Raw genomic sequence first — 15,177 nt, 5'->3', positions numbered from 1 at the left:
CCATGAATGAGTTGAGGACAAGCTCCACACATCCTTCTTCTGCACCATTCTTCCTCTCTGCATTTTTTTGTGTTTGAATGAACTCAACTAAAATTATGTTTGCAGGTGATTTACTCACCAGTTATGGTTGCTTTGCAAACTAAGCTCATACTGTATAACATGTTGCTCTTAATTGGTTCTTGTTTGCTCAGTTGATTAGCATAGTTTCTTGCAACTGTTAGCCTTGAACCTTTGCAATGTGGATTAACATGTTGGGGCCTTAGAAAAAAAGCAGTTCTATAATGCCCATGAACTGTTTTATACTGATGAAATCACATTCCATTACAGTGCACAGTAGTGTAAAGCTACTTGTTAACCGTGGTTAATTAAACTTAATGTAGCTTTGTGAGTGATACTTCAGACTGTATGTTACATTTGGTATACAATGGCAATGCTTTCAAAAGAGGTGACAGAAGTTGGTTGAATAAATGCTACATTATTAGTATATTTAGTAAATTACTAGTGATTTACATATTATTTTGTACTGTGTATGATGCAGATTGGGGACAGAACAGTTTGAAATGAGTCACTGCCACTCGAAATGTGCACATTCATGCTGGAAATTAAAGGGACTGACCCCAAATTTAAGAGTAATAGTGTTTTGTCACATAGAAGCTAAGGGATTGGTTAGATCATAAAGATAGAGGCTTGGAGAAAATTTGATGCAATAGTAAACTTACCAGATAGCTGCTCCCTAATGGAAATTAATGAGGTTCGAAACACTTTGCTCTAATAGCGCTGTGGAGATGATTCATATCTAGCTGATTTATGACTCATTAAGGGTGGGCTACATTCATGTTTTCCTCCACAGCTCTTGACATAGTCACTTCTGCTATTGCATCTCTTTTTTATCTTTCTTTAACCTTCTTGTCTTTGCTTTTCCTTAGCAACTAAATAAGCTCCCTCATCACTCTGCTCTGGTGTCTGCTGGAGGGCACAGCATAGGACACAGATTCACTGTAGATACTAGATGATGACCCAACCTACATCCATCCTCCTGCTACCATCACCACCATTTTCTTAAAATCCTACCATTTCTCAGTGACGGCACCGTTAATAGCGTCAGCTAACATCATTAAAATGGTCAGCAATGCGCCCCCGGTAGCCTGGGACTTAATGCAGAAGCTGTGAGTGAAAAAATAGAAGCGCTGCTGTCTCCTTTGTTGTCGTAATAAGTGATTCATCCTATTTATTGTGTTTTTAAATAGCTCTGCTGCTTTTGCACTATGCCTACCCCGCACACACATATGCATTGGATACACAAAAGAGGGTCGGAGCAAGTTTCATTATTTTATCCCATAGTTCAGTCCATTGTACGCCCATTCTCTAGACTCATTGTGATAGTACATCTCTGAAAATGGCAATAATACATTGGATGCTTGGGTTACTTTTTCAAACTCTCCTTTAAGTACACTTTGCCATTTCATGACTGTCCTGTCCAGAGAAATGACAACATCTGCCATTTGTTCAAAGTCCTTTAAATCAACTTAGAACATTCAGTGCTAAAGCACGACGTAATGTGCTGTTTCCATAGCGCTGTAAAGAGTAAAGGGGTTCACATTCCAGTCAAAATGATTTTCCTTCAACTATGACTGTGCTCTTTCACCAGTTGACCAATCCCTACCATACCTTAACCTTAGGTCACCCACTTGGTTACGCCAGTCAAGCCTTGGTTACATTATAATAAGGCGCATATGGGATTTACTCTGACAACTTGGGCAGATATACCAGAGAATTTACCTGATTTACATGGAAATACAGAAACATCTAGGTACGTGTCCTGCGTCTCTGAAGCATTCAAATTTGAAAGGATGATGCAAACTCACCATCGTCACGTCAAGGCGTTTGTCATTTAAAAATCAAGTGTCAAGTGCACAATAATGCCTATAACAAGCTGGAATTAACAGGTATGTTGCTTTGGCAACGCTATTCTTAAAGCTTCAAAATGGAAATAGAAGGTAAGCTAGGGTTAGCACTTTTGGAGTTGGATCAGGGAATATCATCTGAACATACTATGGACTGACAAATCACAGTTTAAACCTATTCATCTAACCACTGAATAGACTGCAGGGGGCCCAGATAAGAGTGGCTACCCAAAGTATTTAGAAACAAATTGCCAGCACAGATGTGCTTCAATTAGCCATTATTTAAAGGAAAGAAGAAAAACATCAATATAGCAGTGACCCCAAATAGTCGACGATTCGATTTAAGGAGCCTGATTCGACTGTCGAATTGTCGCTATAGCTGAAAAAAAAAGGACCATTCCATATGGAGTTGCCTAATGTCTAATTTTGCATAGATTTGATTGGTTTCTCTAAAGAAATCCTGATACTGTATTCAGTCTATTTTGGTAAACATATCAGCCTATTAATATTGTCAACTAATTTGCTTTCAACCAATGTCCTTAGTGTGTATGAATAAATCAACATGTAGACGAGGGTTGCACTATCCATATTTGTCGGACCATTGGTGCAACATTTTGGCAATAGCCTCAGAAAGGCTGATTAAAGAAATACATTTTTTAATCAGAACATCCACATGAGAACGGAACACAAGCAGAGCGCATTATGTTTTAAATTTATGAAGGATTCTCTAAAATTGGCAGAGGTACATAGAAACAGCTGTTTGCAGCTCTCTCTCGTTGACTGTCCCTACACGTCCATGTTGTTTCTTCTTGCTGCTGTCTGTGGATTGCTACATTTGGGGGAAATTAGAATAAGGGCTGGAAAGCAAGTAAGCCAGGAAACGGTAGGAAACGGTCGCTCTTCATCAGTACTTTGGACAGCACCGCATCAAAATACACACCACCTGAAAAAGAGAAATGACAATGATGAAAGAAAGGACACTAATTGCTCTGTGTGTGTGTGTGTGTGTGTGTGTGTGTGTGTGTGTGTGTGTGCACTCTTAATGGAAACGGGTGTTCCAATTCAGATATTTCCATTATCTCAGGGAGCAAATAACATGTCTGAAGTCCTTTTCCCCTGAAAAAAAGGTGACCTGTGACCTGATACATTTATTTCCCCTTAACAATCCTTTTAATGAACACAATTATTCAAACTATATAGAACAAATTATGTGGGGCAAAAAGAATTCTGCATCACTTTAAAAAGAATATTGGATTCAAATAGTTCTGTGATGTTCAGAAGAAAGCAGAATGAGCAACTAACTGCATGTCTTTATCTCACTTGTACAATATGACAAGCTTATATTAAAGAAAGGCAGCAGCAATTTGATGTAATTGCCTGATGCATTTCTCAGTGTGGTGTCTTTAGGAGCCAGTGCTGAATGTTTGCTGTTAGATAATTGTTCGTGCTTTGATATCAGTTGATAGATTACAGTTTAGATTCTTCCGAAATTCTTAAAAAATGTACACTATATGTTTTTTTCATATAACCGTATTCTTCTTTGATCTTTTTAACTGTTCCTGAGGAACATAAATGGCGTACTTTGTACAACATGTGTCTGAATTTTTTTTCCTTTGTCTTATTAAGTATACCAAAATTGTATTTATTATTTGTTTTGCTTCATTGGCTTCATTCATGTAAAAAGCAAAACAAACAAAGACATTCTCCTTGCCTTGAACATGGCTGGATATAAAACGTTTACACTCACTCCACTCATATGAACAGATAAATGGTCATCTAACATTGTTGTTATCGTACAGTTAGCCAACTGTCTCCTGGATTGATCTATTTACAACTGAGGTGACGCATGCGCTCATCTAACACCAAAACTATTTTAAAACATCTGTTTGCAAACTCTCACACAACTCGAGCAATATAATCAAAGTAGTATTTATTTCCAGTCATATGCTCACTACTTTCCAAACGCATACATCTTCACTAAAAGCTTACTATTTAAAGCACTTTGGACTCGTCTGAACTTGAATGGACACGTACAAAGTGAGACTATGCGGAAGTTTTTTAAGGTTTCAGAGAACTGGATAAATGAGACTTGGATTAAACCGCACCAGTTTGTGAGAGCTTGTAGATGGATGTCTTGATATAGTTTGATATCTGTTTTTGTATTCTTCCTTTATCGTGCACACAGTGCATCAAACCATTTATTCAAAGCAGTTATTATCAGCTCCCTCTAGGTGACTGTATACAATAACTTAGCTCAGTATTTTTTATTCTAGTAAAATATCTTACATCTTGAATCTAATTTTCAGTTTCTACTTTTCCATAAATTAACAATTTACTGCAAACCCTCTGGTTAACTTTCACTTGCTCCATCATGTAATTATAACCACTGTCGAAGTGAAGACTCTTGACACCAATTAACATGGATTTGATGTTCCTTTCATCAGAATACACAGTTAATGTTCCCACCCAAGACGCGTACAGTTTTGATGGTCAGTGACTCTAATCTGACCCTCCAACTGTAACTTGTATTACCTTTTATGGGTTTAATTAGGTGTCATAAGAAGGTCAAACCTCCTGCCCTCACTGACATAGTTAAATTAGTAAAAGTTACACCTCCACGTAAATTTTCACATAGATGTCTAATAGGATAAAATGGTGACATTTTGGACAGATATGGATGTATACTGCATCCTGTCTGGTTGGCAGATGAATACAACAATGAGTCGGTGATTTTAGTTTAATGATAACAGACATAAGGAAATCTGCAAGTAAAATATCTTTGTGTTGGTATTATTCTATCTATCTATTCCTGGTAATGACTCTGGTAGGCAAACTTCCACAAACACTAATTTTAATCAAAGACAGCAGAATTCAGATCTATGTAAGCTAACTAGAAAATATCATGAGAACTTTTTGGCACTAGCAAAAAGTTTCCAGTGTCAACAGATTTAATAATGAAGATTTGCACCTCTGAGCTTCATTTGCTCTGCCTTATTTTCTATTTTCACAATGTCTATATACAGTTTATAGTATAAAAACATACAAATTATGAAAACTGCCTACTGCTCTTAAAAGTACATTTAGTTTAACACTAAACTGTTTTAGAAAAAGCATAAATACTATGAGTAAGTTCCTTGGAGGAAACTTAGCAATTACTCTCCTAAAAAGCTGGTTCCTACCTGTAATACACTTTAATTCTCCACAGCAATGGGAAGCTGTCTCCATGCAAAAAGTCTGTGAAGCTTAAGTAATGTGTTTTTTTGTGTTGAGCAAAATTACAATTTGTTTTGATTTGTTTTTTTTGTCCACCTGATGTCAAATTTTCACTCTACTTCTAGCTCTTTTTTAGGTGTCGACTAGCTCCAAGAGCAGTATCTGACTCTATGTAACGTTACCATTCTGCTGATTGGTGCCGGGCAGGTTGCCAAAAGTGGTTCTATCAGAGGATTTGCTGCTGCTGGAAACAATGATGAAAGGGTTGGGACTGAACCAAACAGTAAAGTTGAACCATAGAACCTAAACAATGAGCTTAAAGATGCTATGCAGCTTTGTAGCTTTGCAGGCAACTGGGGAGTTGGGTTTGTAACTTAGAATGACCCTTTTCACATTTCACAGTATGTTGTCATCTGATCCATTAAAGAGACATAGTCATGTGGTACTTCCTTAGGTTGCTGTACCCTCAAATGGTAAAGACATTATCTTCTGTTCTCTAAATTGTGCCCCAGATAAAGACAGAGCCATCAGTGTTGATAATCATAATTGACAATTTGAAAAGGAAAGACAAATCATCTTGACTTCTTATCTACCATGGCAGCCCTGTGAAAGAACAGACAGACTCCGGTAGCCTCTGATTCAGTACATTTTTTGTAAATTGCATATTGATTTTTCTAATGATATAAAGTACTAATTAATGACGCCCCCGTTATTACTGTATACTAGGGGAAGGGTATACCAGGATAAAACCTTTAGGCCTCACTCACAGCTTCACTCTGTAATGAAATCCATTTCTAGTGGCACGCTGATTATTCTCTATCTGGAATGTTCATGCAGTGTTTTTGGCCATAAGTCATTTCATGCTTGTATCATTTGCCACGTAAATTCAGGCTGAGCTCTAAAGCCTCCTGCAGCCTCTTAATTACGATGTTCTCAGTGAGTGTGGTTTGGGAGGAGAGGAGGAAGAGAGAGGGAGCATTACCAAATGTCATGCCTACAGTCTCGTTATGAACCTGGGATGTAATAGCAAAATTGGATAAATGATTTACTGAACACATTATTCTACTGCAGCTTGGACATGAAAACCTATAATTGCAGCTCCTCCGATATATGCTGTATGGCTAATTTGCTGTACTGTACTTTTATGGATTGTATCCAAGTGATCTCTCTTGCGTAGGCCACCAAACTGTCACTTACATCCTTCCCAGTGGCCACCTAGTTTCCCTCATTCCAATATGACCATGACACCATATATCTTTGTCCGGCATGCTGGGGTTGATACATTAGCTTAGTTTGAAAGCGTTTAATAGCTGCATACATCAAAACAATCTGGCAGCATTTCTGCAGTGTTGGAAACAAATGACCAATTGTATTCCATTATTCATAGAATTACGTCTGACCTGCAACAGTAACAGTCTATTTGTGAGGCAGAGACCTTATGCCCAGAATAATTCTGAGGCTGGTGGAGGCCAAAAACACCATGAATATTGCATACACTAGCATATGTTTGGAATCTGAAACAGTCAATGTTTTCCAGTTAGCTATTCATTCTAATCTCAGCTGAATTTAATGGAAGTCTATAACAGCTGAGAGCACAAAAGGTAAAGGGAATTTTGAAAAAAAAGAAGCCTTCAAAGTCAAGAAATGTGTTACTTATAAATGCTTCTTTAATTGAAAAGTTTTGCAGATTTTTTTTTGTTGGGGAAACAGAAAACGGTTCCTGGACCTGTAAGGCTGCAGATGTGTCCTTGGGAAAGACACCTAAGCCCCAGTAACTGTGCCTACGGTGTGTGAATGTTAGAGTCCTGATGGGCAGGTGGCACCTTGCATGGTATCCCCTGCCAACAGTGTATAAATGTGTGTGAATGGGTGAATGATGACTTGAGTGGTCGGAAGACTAGAAAAGCGCCATTTACGTCATTTACCATGTCAGTACAGCCCTGATTGTTACACATCGATCACCTTAGTATTTATCATCAAGACCCCCTCAGCTTTCAGACTAAATGTTCAATCTGTTTCAATAGGACCAGGAAATGTCTGGATAGCTTAATGAACATGTATGGCTTCTAACGGTCATGTTGAGATTTGTAATTCATTATCATATTTACTTTTATTTTTGAGGTAGTGTGGGAGAGATGCAAAGGGAAAGCAGCTCACAGGATTTTGAGCTCACTGATCAAAACAAACTTGAACGATTTAATCTATGCTGACGGGCAAAGGTGATTTAATCTTGCTGGCTCAGCTCTGTAGTTGATGAATTGATGGTGACAGGTGCTCACTGTGGTCTTTTGTACCAGAAAGATTGAGATTATGTTGCCTTATTCGGATTGACTTTTGAATAAGCATTTTGTTTCTGTTTTCTGCTACGTCATAGTTAATGGAGGATGTCTTAGTAATCCTTTGTAGCTGTTTTCTGTCCTTAGTGGCCAGCAATGTGAATGCCTTAAAGGGCTGTTTGAAAATGCTTTTGAATTACTTGGTTTATTGTGTCAGTGAGCCTTCCTTTTTATCTTCATTTACCCCATTTGGTTTTGGAAGTAATGTAAGTGTCAGTGTTGTCCTATAAATAATTTGTGCTGCCTTTAACCCAGTCAACAATGTTGCCAATTCTGCAAGCAATTTAATTGGATCAGCAGGGTGGTGTGCATTGTGATGGGAATGAAAGCTGTTAAGCATACAGTACGCACAGGCATAAACCGTTCAAAAACTGAAATTAAAGCCAAAACAAAATAGAACAAATAAATTTGATTCCCAAATCATCTGCAACACAGCCCCTTCGGAAGAGCAGGTGGCGAGGGATGGCTGTCGCTCAGCGGGTAGAGCAGGTTGTCTATTAACCACAAGGTTGGTGGTTCGATTATCCGCTCCTACTATCCGCATGCCAAAGCGCTTTTGACCAAGAAACCGATCCCCAAGTTGCTCCCCGCTTTACAGCAGCCCACTGCTTCTAAAAATGCTAAAGATGGGTTAAATGTAGAAGTCAAATGTCCTGTGTGGTATATGATAATCCTAATAAAGTTAAGTCGAAGAAGAACATTAGAAGTGTCACCGGTAGGTGCATCTTCATTAACATAATGCAAAGTTAATTAATGTCTTAGTGTCCAAATATTGTTAATGATCTCATTAAAGTATAATTAATAACAGACCTCACCTGCTTGAAGGACAGAACCACAAAGAGAAACTGTATAGAGGCTAACAACTTGTTTCCCTTGCTAATCCTGATTGGACATGAGCTCAGCTATCAGCTCAACTATCAGTTCAGCTTGATCGTGTATTGAACTTCCTGTTTGGATTTATTTGTCTGGCCAAGTGATAATCAGAATACAATAAACAGTCATGTGCTTCATCAAAATAGAACAGCCATCAGGCTGATTAAAACTGCAAAGAGATAGACATGATATTTGCTCAAAATATCACTAATGTCTTTGTCTGTGTTAGATGCCAAATGTGTTGGATGAATTTCAAAGCGGATGAACGTACATACTTGAATTAAACACATTTTGAGGGTTAGTTAAAGAGGCATGACATTAGGGTAGAGTCACCAACCAATAACCAATTAGACTTTCTTGTGCTGATTTAAAGATGGAAATTAATTAATGAAGTAAAGAAAAATTAGAAGGGCAGTGTGTATGATTTGGTGTCATCTAGTGGTGAGGTTGCAGATAGAAACAGGTAACAGCCAGTTGAAATCTCTCCCGTGTGCCAAGTGTGTAACCACGGTGGCCATCGCGAAAACGCAAATGGCCCAATCTACACCCACCCAGGGTAAGTCTCTTATCCACGTTTCCCTCACATGCAAGGAGATAGGAAAAGAGGGAATATGTTTTATTAAATGAGACGTCCTTTCCTCTGAAGCGCCACGTGAAGCAAGGTCCGTTTCTGATGACGGCGGCCAACTGTCACTCGGCTTCAAGAGCTGTAGAGACTTTTGATGGAGTTTGTGTCTGTACACAAGAACTAATACTAATTAAAGCTGCAAGCAGCATTGATTGGGCCCTCGCTCCCTTGAGCATTTCGAGGGTACTTTCTGGACGCTGGTTGATGCAACCTTCCACTTACTTGACCATCAGACACTGTGTGCACGAGGTAGACAGTATTTCCTCTGTGGAGCAGCGGCCTCGTCAGGTCATTTTGCAGGGGCTTAAACCTTGAATGTTGTGAATGTGTCTTTGAATACGATTTTAAATGTAAGTGAACGCTGCTGTTAATTTCCTGCATGCTTTGAAACATTTAGTCACCTGACTTCTGTCACTTTAATTGTTCATGTAATGAGTCTGTTGTGTTTCCTGTGTGGTCTTTGTTGACCTTAACCAGAACCAGAGGACAATTCATAGAAATTGTTTTTTTGTTGGCGCCTGCTGTTATAATAGTTCTGCTGGACCCACCAGCCGAATATTTGTTGTGCTCATTTAAGTCTTTAGGCTCAAGGACCTCTCGTGGTTGTGGGGTCTCACATTGTTTTTATTGCTGACTCCTCACTCCTCTTAGGCCGTGTTGCACCAGCAAAAATGTATTTAATCTGAGATTAGTTTTAATCAGAGTTTAGAAAAACTAGGTTTAAAATGAGTAAATCCAGATTTAGAATTTAGCAGAGCTCTGTCGCACAAATACAAACTAACCTTTGTTCAGTAAATCCAAGTTTAAACCAAAATGAAGTAGAGTTTTATCAATATGGAGATGCCTGCTTACCCAAATTAAAATAATTAATAAACCTCTAATTTCTCCGTCTTTGAGAAAAAACTTGTATGGCCAAATGTATGGCAGATAAACACGCACAACAGAACCGTAAGGAAAACTTTTTTTACAGTAATGTAAAAAAAGACTTCCTGTTCAGCTCCAGTATCTTTGGAGAAATTTAGCAGCAGCATCATAAAACTCAACTGATTGAGTCTGTCCCTTAACTTTTTGGAAGGAACTTGATTCAAACAGGTTTACAAGTTAATCCTTGTTGATGCAACCGAGCCTTAACCTAGCAATCTTTAAGAGTTCAGTCCTGGTTGATTCAGGATTTCTGGAGTGAAAACAAAGGAATTGTGCTCAGAGTTTATCAGTCTGGAGGCTGCATTTAAAATGTATTACTAACATGTTATGTTTCATAACTGTGTGCATCGTTCTATTTTCTGTGTGTATAGAAAGTAGAAAAACAGCAGTTTATCTGGAAATGTTGCCACAGACACCCAGTTACTAATATTGCAAATATATAAATGCTGCAGTACTTTCATCAGTGGGTCACAGGCTCAGTCACCATTGGTACCTCCTTCTGCAATAGATAGTGACTCAACAGACATTTATTTAAATGAAAATCTTACAGATTGTCACTTTAAGGTATTTAAACTCGATCTAGACACAGATGTTCACTTCTCACAAAATAAATATCGTTTTCACCTGAATGCCCTCAGATGTGTTCACCTGTCAGTTGGAGAGGTTTCACTAAAAAACAAAAAGTTGAGTGTTTTAACAGCAGACGGAGGAATCTGAGAATAAACCTAATTTTTTGCCATGATGGGATGCTGCTGCAGCTTCAACCTAGTGCAGAATCCTAACACATTCATTCACTGCCCAACAGTGATGTAAACAGAGAGGGAATAGAGCTGAAACAAGTGATATCAATAACCACAGATAAAGTCCCCGTACACAAATTTATTTTGATGTTGCGGACCTTTGCGTGAGGAAATTCTCTCTAAGTGGATCTCATTGAATTTCAATTTAATTCCCCTGAGTTAGACGTTTATTTCTTGCGTGGAGTGTGTGACCCTGGAAATAATGTATTGAAAATATTCCAATACTTCCTGTATACAATATGTGCTGCTAGAGAACACGCGCAAATATGCATTTGTTGCTATGTATCAGGTGTAGACCACAGTAAAAATAGGCTTGTCGACATTCTCAGGCCATGATTTTCATCAAGCATGGCAAGTTTGAGACAGATTTGAGCAAGTCCAGTGGAGTTACATCAGCCTGATGTTTAATGGGGAATCACATAAAATGGCAGCCACGCCATGACTACACCATTCCATCAAATGTACAGCTTTTGATAACTTTTAATCACAAAGACTTTATATTGTATTGACCAAATTTAAAGTGGATCTGATAAATTCCCTAGGAGGAGTTCGTTGAAGTGTTGCACCAAGAAATGGACAGAAATGGAAGGAAAAATCACACAAAATTCAAAATGACCAACTTCTGTTTGATTTTAGAGCATGGTCCCAAAAGAGTTATTTTGAAGCCTACATGTGATACAATGTAGCGTCCCCTAGTAGCTGAATGGAATTTTAGGTTATGTTACAAGATGTGGACATATGCTGCATATTTCGTGATGATAGTCCAAATAGTTTGGAAGTTATGTCTATTGATGTACAAAGCCACACCCCTATGAACGTCATTGGACTATATCTTCTAAACGCAATGAGATATCAACAAGCTCTTGATAGATTTTGATCCGATAATGATACACAGAACAAAAAGCCAATTAATTTGGCAGAAGAAGAAGAAACGCAACAGTTTCAATAGGCCCGGCGTTGTCTGTGCTCAATAAAGGTAAACAGTCATCATCACTGTCAGAGCAGCAGTGTTTTCTCTATTTAGACTGTTTAATAACCTGCATTCTGTATTTATACTGCTGTGTGTTCTGTGTCCTGTTTATAAATGCACGACCGATTTTTACTGGTAGAATGCATTTATGTTATCTATTCATTATTTGCATTTGCATTTATTGAAATTCTAATTGTGAAGTCATAATCAAATAACCCTGAATATGATTATGGTGTTTTAACACTGGAAAATATTAATTAGGCTAAATGTTTTGGGTTAAAATTGACATTATGTGTAACTCATCAAGCCCTATGCTCAGGAATGATCGGATACGTAAATGATGAAAACAGCTGTTGATAGACTTCCGGGAAGGCTGCTCAAGTGTACCTTCGCTCATGGCTCCTCAGAGAACCCTCCTCACTCCTCGATCCTCGCTCCTCAGATCAGAAATAAGAGCTTTGGGACGACTGTCAAGATGGCGGAGCAGAACAACTTCCGGTTTAAGTGAGGAGCGAGGAAATGACAAATAAGAGACTTGGGATGTAGCGCCAGTTGTTGTAAGACTAGCGTAGGTCATTTGGAGAATAGCGGAGCCAGTGTATGTGTAGAGTGGTGAAGCAAGAGAGAGCGAGTGGCAGTAAATGTGTGTTAGCTAATGAGTTGGCAGCGGGGTAGAAGACAGTTAGTCTAGCGGTGAGGATGTTAAGCACAGTGTCCTAAAAACCAACAGAGGTTTCTGGATACCAGAACATCTGCATCCGCCCTGTGTTTTCCGACCACGGTCGGGGAGCCGAAGCAGGTTGGTTTGTCCGCTAAATACAGAGGACCCGTTTGTTTGTTGATATAAACAAGGGGGCAACTGTGTGACTCTACTAAGTGGAGAGCAAGTTGTCCTTCAATCAGAGGATCTACGGTTCAATCCCCAGCTCCGCTTGTCGCATGTCAATCTGTCCTTGAGCAAGACACTTAACCCCAAAAATTGCTTCCAAAATTGCTCCCGTAGTGCCTACGGTGTATGAATGTGATCAAATCTGATAGGCAGGTGTCACTTAGCCCCTGCCATCAGTGTGTGAATGGTTGAATGACAAGTAGTGTGAAAGTGTGGTCGGAAAGACTAGAAAAGCGCTATACAAGTACAGTCCATTTACCATAAACAGCTCAAACCCGTTTCTTGTTTGCAAAAGAAAACATATTAACAATGTATTAATATTATATTCCTGTTCTGCCAGTAGGTCCCCCTCAATGTTACCCACTGTTCCTTTCATTGGAAATGAACAAACTCATTAGTTTAAAGTAGCGCATCTGTACACATTGGAGCATCTGCTTCCTTGCAAACCACAAAGATGCTGGCATTTTAATTGTGAGAAATTCACACTAAATAGAAGCACTCTTAACAAAGCATGCATGTAGGTTTTTAATTGATTTCACATTAAGTGATGTAAAAAGCCAAATGATTTTTGGCTTGCAGTGACTTTGTGTTGGCATGGTTCCAGTTCATTATACAATACATGGCAGATTCAAGATGGATTAGAAAGGTGAAAAAAGGGCAGCAATAGAAAGAGGAAGGATGTGGACATAAAGTAGATAAGCAGTAAAGAGGAGGAGGAGAGAAAAAGGAGGAAATGAAAGGGTGAGCGTAAAGGGATGACAGTGGTAGTCAGGTGGACATGGGATTGTGAGATGATGTCGGGAAGAAAGTTGTAGAGCATAGTAAGGAAGTCAAGTATAAAACCAGCAAGCAATTTCAACTTTCTAAAGAAGACCCTACAGTGAGCTACGACTCAAGCCCTGGGATTTGGAAGATAATAGGCTGTAATACAATTGTCAACACTGAGTCATCCAGACACGGGGCTCAGAGGCAGAGCTTGTGGTAATAGGGCTGACACAGAGTAATCAATACGCCAGAACTCCTCACACATACAAAGGCCCGAGCCTGAGAGGTGGAAGACTACACAAAATGGTCCTCCTTCATTTACACAAACATCCAGCCGCCATCTGGCTAATCTTTCAAGATAAAAAGAGACTGGGGAACTTCAAGTCTTATAATTTTATGGTAAACAAGCCTTTATGTTTGGGGTGATAAGGCAGGGAAGCTTAGCTCACATATTAAACATGCCAGGTCTTTAGTCTCTCACACAGACTGCACCATCTCCACTAAGGCAGCCAAAAAACTGCTCAATATTAAAATGCACTCTTCTTCTTTGTAGGCTGGCTTTGGTTTCCATTATTATCAGTGCTCATTTCAAGTTCTCTTTCGGAATTCCGATCAATTTATAATTTTCTGAACATGGAGAGACCTCACGTCCCCACCTGTTAACCCTCAAAATTAGACATAAATGATTCATGAATGCCCTTTGTGAACACTGCATGCCAATGCATTTGTCATTGTTCTCTTTTTTGTGAGAAAATGGCAAAGTCAGAGCACAACACTTAAAAGAGACATTTCCCTTTTTGGGAGGTAGATGACCAAGGTGACCATGTGCATTTTACAACTTATTTAACATTTACATTCATTTGCTTTGAGTGGAAACATGCAGGGAACATTTCTATTTAATATCAGACGATATATTCAATCAGTTTAGAAAGGTGTCTGAAGCAGATGCCTGCGTGTCTGGTCCCTTAACCAGCAATAATGCACCACAACTGTAAAACTTTACATTAGCTTTGTACCGTCAATCCTTGCGAGCCCACAATAAAGAGATGGGGATTTAATAAAGCAGATTGTCTTGAAAATAAGACGATAAATAAATGATTAAGACATGAATGAGACTCAGATTATTAATCGTCTGTGCAGTCTGATAAGAAGCATAATGAACTGTTCGAAAGTGTCAATGGAGCGTCATACTCAGCCTTCATATCGCAGGGAAAATATTCTTTCATCAGAAAGCTCTTTACACACATGGAAAGTGCAACAATACAGAGTAATCACACAAAAGAACAGATAAAACTGCCGCTAATATGGAAAATTTTATGAACATTGTGAACTGTAGGTTTAGAAATTTAGAACTCATGCTTGGATAGTAAGCTCCCAGAAGGATCTAATAAATGTTACTGCTGTTTTGACAAGTTGGTGGTGAGTAATGACGAATGATGATGAGGAAATGGACCTTATATCTGACCATTTTTACATTTAATTCCAGTGAGGGTTACCCTGTCCATCTTTTGTAAATGGATTAACAAACTTTTCAGGTGAAGCAGAGGGTCAGCAGCAGAGCAGTACCCCAAAATGAATACTTTAGCCAGCAAAGGATACACACCTTATGGATTGGCATTAAACGCTTGTGTCAAGTATAAATCCCAATTTGAGATAATAACAGAGCTAAAGTTTCTTTCAACCTGCTGCAGCTCAACTTGGTCTTGAAAGTACTTTGAAATGACTGAATCAAATAACATTTTGTGTTGTCCTTCTACCTGGGGAATAGCTGTGTTTATAGCAACAAGTATTCATACTGCTCTCTATAGCTTAAACACAATGAATCTAATTCTTAATGATGTAAGTTGGCATAGTTGCATTACAAATGAGAAGCAA

At 38.7% G+C, this 15,177-nt stretch overlaps 1 protein-coding gene across 1 annotated transcript in view; it reads left to right on the top strand.

Annotated features, from left to right (window-relative positions):
• The window catches only part of grik4 (glutamate receptor, ionotropic, kainate 4), a 286,850-nt gene that overhangs the window by 207,447 nt on the left and 64,226 nt on the right, over window positions 1–15,177 (top strand). The window lies entirely within an intron of this gene.

This window comes from Cebidichthys violaceus, unplaced genomic scaffold (assembly GCF_023349555.1).
Source record: "Cebidichthys violaceus isolate CVI_PGR_0920_01 unplaced genomic scaffold, fCebVio1.0.p SCAF_1, whole genome shotgun sequence".
Lineage (NCBI taxonomy): Eukaryota > Metazoa > Chordata > Actinopteri > Perciformes > Stichaeidae > Cebidichthys > Cebidichthys violaceus.
The sequence above is the reverse complement of the archived record's forward strand: the minus strand, read 5'-3'. Positions and strand labels throughout refer to the sequence as shown.